This window comes from Pongo abelii, chromosome 7 (genome assembly GCF_028885655.2).
Source record: "Pongo abelii isolate AG06213 chromosome 7, NHGRI_mPonAbe1-v2.0_pri, whole genome shotgun sequence".
NCBI lineage: Eukaryota > Metazoa > Chordata > Mammalia > Primates > Hominidae > Pongo > Pongo abelii.
The window spans coordinates 117,265,654-117,272,222 of record NC_071992.2 but is presented as its reverse complement, the minus strand read 5'-3'; the positions used below and the strand labels follow the sequence as shown (position 1 = coordinate 117,272,222).

The 6,569-nt window shown below is 41.5% G+C and overlaps 1 non-coding gene across 1 annotated transcript; it reads right to left on the bottom strand.

Annotated features, from left to right (window-relative positions):
- Window positions 1–292: 292 nt before the first annotated feature.
- LOC112134780 (U7 small nuclear RNA) lies at window positions 293–354 on the bottom strand. The gene has a single exon (XR_002916132.1). It is a non-coding gene; the product is annotated as a U7 small nuclear RNA (small nuclear RNA).
- Between the last annotated feature and the right edge of the window lie 6,215 nt (window positions 355–6,569).

Below are 6,569 nucleotides of genomic sequence, written 5' to 3'. Positions count from 1 at the left end.
GAATAGAAAAAAGACAAAACAACAGAAATTATGCAAAATGAAATGCAGAGAGAAATTTAATTTTAAAAAGTATTTTTTAAAACTTTTTAAAAAAAGTTTGCCAGATACGGCAGCTCATACCTGTAAGCCTAGCTACTTGGGAGGCTGAGGCTGGAGGATCTTTTTCTCTTTCTTTCTTTCTTTCTTCCTTTCTTTTTCTTTCTTTCCTTCTTTCTTTCTCTCTCTCTCTTTCCTTCCTTCCTTCTTTCCTGTCTTCCTTTCTTTCTTTTCTTTCTTTCTTTCATTTTTTTTTAGGAGCTTTCTGGTGAATAATGGAAAACCTGCTAGACAAATTCTAAAAGAGCTGTAACACTACATGGAGATTTTTCAATACATATATTGAAAAACTTTTTGTAGATTTGCGATAATTTGAAAAAATTCAAAGATGAACTGTGCAGCCTAGAAATATCAAAATTAAGAAAAAGTTAGGTATGTCATGAATGCATAAAATGTATGTAGATACTAGTTTATTTTATCACTGACTACCATAAAATATACGCAAATCTTTCATATAAAGTTAAAAGTTAACAAAACTTACACACACACAAACACGGACTGTGCATGGCACCATTCGCAGTCAAAAGAAATGGAAACAAACATAAAGATGCAGTATTAAATCAGAACTGCATAAAATTAACCTGTACATCCTGTGGTACTGTAATAACTTCATAGACACCTCCTGTTGTTATTGTGGTGAAGCTTACATTTTAAGAATATCCACTTAACATGCCATGTAAGCTATTCATCTCCATGTGGGCAGTTCATCTCTCCAGTAAGCTGCACATCCAAATAAAGGGTGATCTTTGTTGGTTCTCAGGTATTTTTCATTGTGTTTATTGTAATACTGTAATCCTTGAATAACACCATGGGACCAGTAGGAAGTGCCACCAGTGATGCTGGAAGTGTTCCCAAGAAGCAAGAAAAGTCATGTCAGTACAGGAAAAGACTGAGTTTCTTGATGTGCCATAGATTGAGGCTTGTAGCTGCAGTTGCCGTTTTAGATAGAGGATTTATCTTGTAAACAGACAATAGAAACTTAGGGTATCGATAAATACGGTACAGTACTGTAAATGTATTTTATCTTCTTTATGATTTTCCTAATAACACTTTCTTTTCTCTAGCTAGCTTTATTGTAAGAATACAGTATATAATATGTATAACATACAAAATATGTGTAAATCGATTGTTTATGTTAGCGGTAAGCCTTCCAGTTAACAGTAGGCTATTAGTTAAGTTTTGGGGGTGTCAAAAATTATATGTGGATTTTCAACTGCAGGAGTGGGGGGGTGTTGGTGCCCCTAACCCATTGTTCAAGGATCAATCACATATAATAAACCTTTACCACTCGAAAATATTAAGAAAATAAACCAATCAATTTAGGTTAAAAATTGGCGAACTATTTGAACAGACACTACACCAAAGAAGATATGACTTGCCACTACCTACATTAAAAAATGTTATCAGAAAAACATGAAAATTAAAACTACAATAAATTACCATTGTACAGTCACTAGAATAGCTACAACTTTAGAAGACACATAATATCAAATGTTGGCGAGGAGCGGGAGAACTGGCACTCTCAGGCGGTTCTGGTAAGAATGTAAAATGGTGTAGCCATTTTGAAAAACAGATCGGTAGTTTTTTAAATAAAGGCTGCCATATGCCCCGCACTTTGACTCCCAGGTATTTATCCAAAAGAAATGAAAATATTCATCTGCCCAAAGACTTATGCACCAATACTCATAGTAGCTTTATTTATAGTAGGTAAAAACTGACACCAACCTAAATGTCCACCAATGGATGAACAGAAAAACATATATTGTATGATATTCATAAAATAGAAAACTACTCAGCAAAAAAGAAAGGAACTCTTAATAATAGCAACAACATAGGTGAATTTCAAAAGCATCATGAGAAGTTAAAAAAAAGATTGGCATAAAGATTATAACAGCATGGTTCCGTGTGTATGAAAGTCTAGAAACGGCAAGATGATGGTAATGGAAAGCAGACCATTGGTTGCTAGAGGCCAGGAGTGGGAGAAGGGGATTAACTGCAAGGGACATAAGGACATTTTTGAGGGTGATGTAAAAATTTAATATCTTTACTGTGGTGGTAGTTACACAACAACATAATTTTAAAAAATCACTTAATTGGGAACACTTAAAATTGGTGAATATTTACTGTATGTAAATTATACCTAAATAAAGCTGACTCTACCCCAAAATGAAGCATGTGTCATCCCCAGTTCACAGATGAGGACACTGAGGCTTATAGAAGATTGAGAACATGCTTACATCACAGAACCAGCAGGTACTGACTCCAAGATTCAAACCCAGGTGACTAAGTCCACAGTTCATCTTCCTTCTTCCACATCTGGCTTCCTCCCTTGCTTATTCATTCCACAAAAAAGTATTAAAGGCTCATATTAAAAGAACTAGCAGAATAAGTCATGTATTATGAAGGTCCCTTGGCCAAGAATCTATGGTTTTCTCCACTTAGTTCTTATCTTGAAGCTCCTCCTTCATCAGGCCCTTCTCTCAGACTATTGCCCCACCTAGGGCATGAAGGTGCATCTCTGAGATATGCAAGGCTCTCCAAGGCCTGCCCTCAGCCTGGAAAGCCTGAGCCCCCTGCCTTTCCCTGCGCACCCTGCCTCATCCTCCCCCTTCCTTCCTCAAATCTGGGTCTTTTGCTTCCCTTATCTCTAGACTCAAATTCACCCCATTCCCATCCTCAGCACTTGGAGTTGATATTTACCAGCTCTCCATTATTTTGTTCTTTGACTCCCTTTGGCCTTTGTCACCTACAGCCTATGGACTCCCTAACTAGAACTTGAGCTCTATGGAATGCTACTCATTGAGGTAGTGTGTTCCCACAAAACACCAGACAGCATCTGTTACACACCTGGCACTTCCAAGCAGGCTCTTGAATCTTCTCAGCCCCACTTAGTTCAACTGAGCAAACCCTCACTAAGCCCCCTGCTCTGGCTCATGTCATGCCTGGTGTTACAAATACACACATGAGCAAGACAAGGTCTTGGTCTTCAGGGGCCTGCAACACAGCAAGGGAGAAAAGCCTGTGAACAAGTAACTACCCACCAGGGCAGTGGACACAGAGAGAGAAATATGAGCAGGTCCCGCCATCACAGAAGGCAGGCGCTTGCTCTCCTTGGGGTAGGCAGGGGCATGACGGGAGCCAGTGTGGACAGCAGGGGAGTCTTCTCGGGGCAGGTGACCCCTGTGCTGGGTTTAAAGAATGGAGAGGTGATGTAAAAAGCCCCAGAAACGCCGTGTGCAGGCCACTGACACATGAAGGGGCACAACGTGTCTGGGAAGCAGAGTTCGGTGTCGTTGTGTATGGAGGGTAAAGGGGGAGGGCAGGACCTGAGGTCTAGGAGGTGGCAGGGCCAGGAAAGAAAGGGCTGTTGTTACAAGAATCAGAGACTAAGCCAGCCAAGAGCCAGATGTGGTGTTAACAGAGGCCAACTTTGACCCAAGTACAGAAAGTAAAGTGATGGAAATAGTACGTACTTGGCTTCCAGTATGCGTTAGTGTTGGACACTCTTCTAATTATCTTACAGGTATCACACCACTTGGTCCTCACAACCCAATCAGGTAGTAAGTACCATTGCTATCCCCATGTTACAGATGAGGAAATTGAGGCCTAGAGAGGGTGAGTAATTTGCCTACGGTCAATATGTTTTCAGGAAGTTTGACTCAAGAGTCCAACTTTAATCAATTTGCTTCTCTTATCCCAGAAATACCAGAAGGATTTCAGTTTTTAAAAGGCCTCCAAATAACACTAGGCCAGTCATAAGGAATGAATACAGTGTAGGTAAAAATCTAAAATAAAGGAGATAAAGCACACTCAAATTATTTTGAGATGAATGCTCAAAATTACCAAGGAAGGGTATTCCTCCTGGAAAAACAGCTAGAGGTTTGTACACCTCTTAGTCTGTAGAATAGCAGGGCTATTGTCTGGATAAGGTTATGACTTATAAACACGATAAGGTGGAAGTCTATTGATGCTACTGTAAGGTGGTGCTGTTTAGGTTACATCCCCTGAGTGGCATTTCAAGCATGTTTGGTGGAACTTGGCATCTTCCGTGGAATAACTACCTTTTCTTCTGAAAAAGGAACCAGCAATCTTCCCCTTAGCTATTCCCAGATTTTCTAGGACTCAGGGGGGATCCCTGTGACTCCCAGCAGCATAAACCATAGGCTCAGAACACACAATTTCTTTAGGCCGCTGGCATCTTGAAGGTCCTAACTAACATCCTGTTGCTCACAGGACAAAGTCTAAATTCCTTAGTTTGGCATTTGAGGTCACCCACAACTACCTTTCTCATTTATCTATCACCACTGCCCCCTACACACATCTGCTCCAACCCAAATGACCCACCATCCCTCAGACTTGACTTGTGGATTCCTAAGACTGGGTCTTCACTCTCAGAGTCGCTTTGGCCTGGCTGCACCCGCCTTGCCTCACTCCCTGCTGTCCCATCAAACAAAATCCAACCCATCCCTCCACGGCTCAACTCAAGCACAGCCTGGTCTGCCCCATGAGAAGCAACCTCTCTAGGGTGTCTGGTGTCTCTTTGTGTCTTTCTCACTGCTCTTCCCATCCTCACCCCATCTTCCCAGAGGGGCAGGACCAGGTCACATACAAGCCTGGATTCTCCCCAGGAACCATGACTAAGCCTGATAGAGACCAGGTTCTCATTAAATATTTGCTAAATGACCACAGAAATCACTTCTTATATTCACTGCCTCCAATTCCTAAAAATCTCAGACACCAGCAATCTCAGATAAGAATGTGTCCTATCTTGAAATGAGTCACCAATAAAAAGAATATTTATACATTTTCTCTATGGCTTGGTCTAGAACATAATAATTCACTGATGAGAAATTCTTGATGTTTGATTTAGTTCCTCAAGCCATAGTGTAAGCCAGTTTTCTTTGTTTTCACCTCTGTACTTTGGAGAACAGCTGGTGCCCATATTTGGCATAACGGTCCTTGGTAGAGTTCTCTGAGAACTCTCTTAAGCATGACTGGCTGTCACTCAGGGCAGCATGTTTATCACAGGATATCATGGTACCTTCTGCATAGAACTCCATAAAGGGGAGCCCCTATGGTGTAAGTAGCCCGCACATCTTTTAGTCATATGCCCACCTAATCAAGACCTGCTCTTCACTTGAAGATTTTATTAAATCAACTTTCTCCTCTCCAGGTTAAATAACCTCACCTCCCCCAGGGATTATCTCTGGACTTCTCTAATATTTTCAAGTTGAAATAGACTACATTATTTTTGTAAGGGTCAAAGAGAAGCTTCCAAATATATTAAATCTTGCATGTGTACATGTGTAGAGTGTGTGTGAGAGAGACACACAGACAGACACAGAGTATGAAGCTTTCATTCTAAAGATTGGGTTACAGTATAAAAATACCAGTCTAAAGCTTAATGAACATAAGGTAAGCATTTGGAAGCCTGCTTAAATACTTGGAATAGCTCTTCTAACAGCTGGGACCTCTTGTCATTTTAGCTCCAGGAACTGATCAAAGACCACCAAACAGCCCTTTATGTGGTCACCTCAGTATGGTTCCAAAGCAGCAGATGTTGGGAGAGAGAGAGAGAGTGGAATCTCCCACTCATTTCACGCTGGGCATTTTTTACTTGTTGGAGTTATTTCAAGATTCTTAGGTTTGACTTCTTTGGCCCTGACCCAGAGATTCTTCACTGCTTGGGTCAATCCTAAAAGAGTGGTTGGATTTGGTTTTGCATTTGTGCTTTAGGTAAATCTCAATCACTGTCTCTGTTTACAAGCACGCACACATATGCACAAACAGACACACACTCACACTCACACACACGATGGTGTACACCCAAACTGTTGACTGTGTCCAGGAAGAGGCTTGCCTGTGGCTCATTTTCTAGGGGAGACACTTTGAAGCATCCCTTCCAGATCTTAGACAAATAAACCCAGTTCTATGTTTCGAGCAGCAGATGGCGCTGTGGACCGCACTCTGCAGGGCGATCTAGTGTGATTTTTGAGGGATTTTACAACCCCCTAACAGGAGGGTGCTCTCCCCCCAGAGCCTGGAGTTAGGGACAGTCGCCATTCTGACACACTCTCCTGCAATCTTACAAACATTATTCATCCACTACAAGCCTGTGAATGGATCATAAAATGTATAAAAACCGCCTCTTAGTCATGTATTCATTTGCTCAGCCACAATTCAGACCGTGCTTCCTCTCTGCCGGCTCAGTTCTGGGTACCGGGATACGGTGGCAAACAACACAGATGGTTCACTGATGCCCCTGCCCATGCAGAACTTTCTAATTGAGTAGTCAGACAACACAAACACACAAATAACTCTGTCATGTAATATCTGTTAGCAGAAAAAAATAAGCAGGCTCTTTAAAACTGGCTGGTTGGGGAAAGCCTTTTTGGGGGAGGTGACATGTCAGCAGAGGCCTAAATGATTCTAAACAGCTGGTTCCAACCTTCGGCGCACATTAGAATCACCTG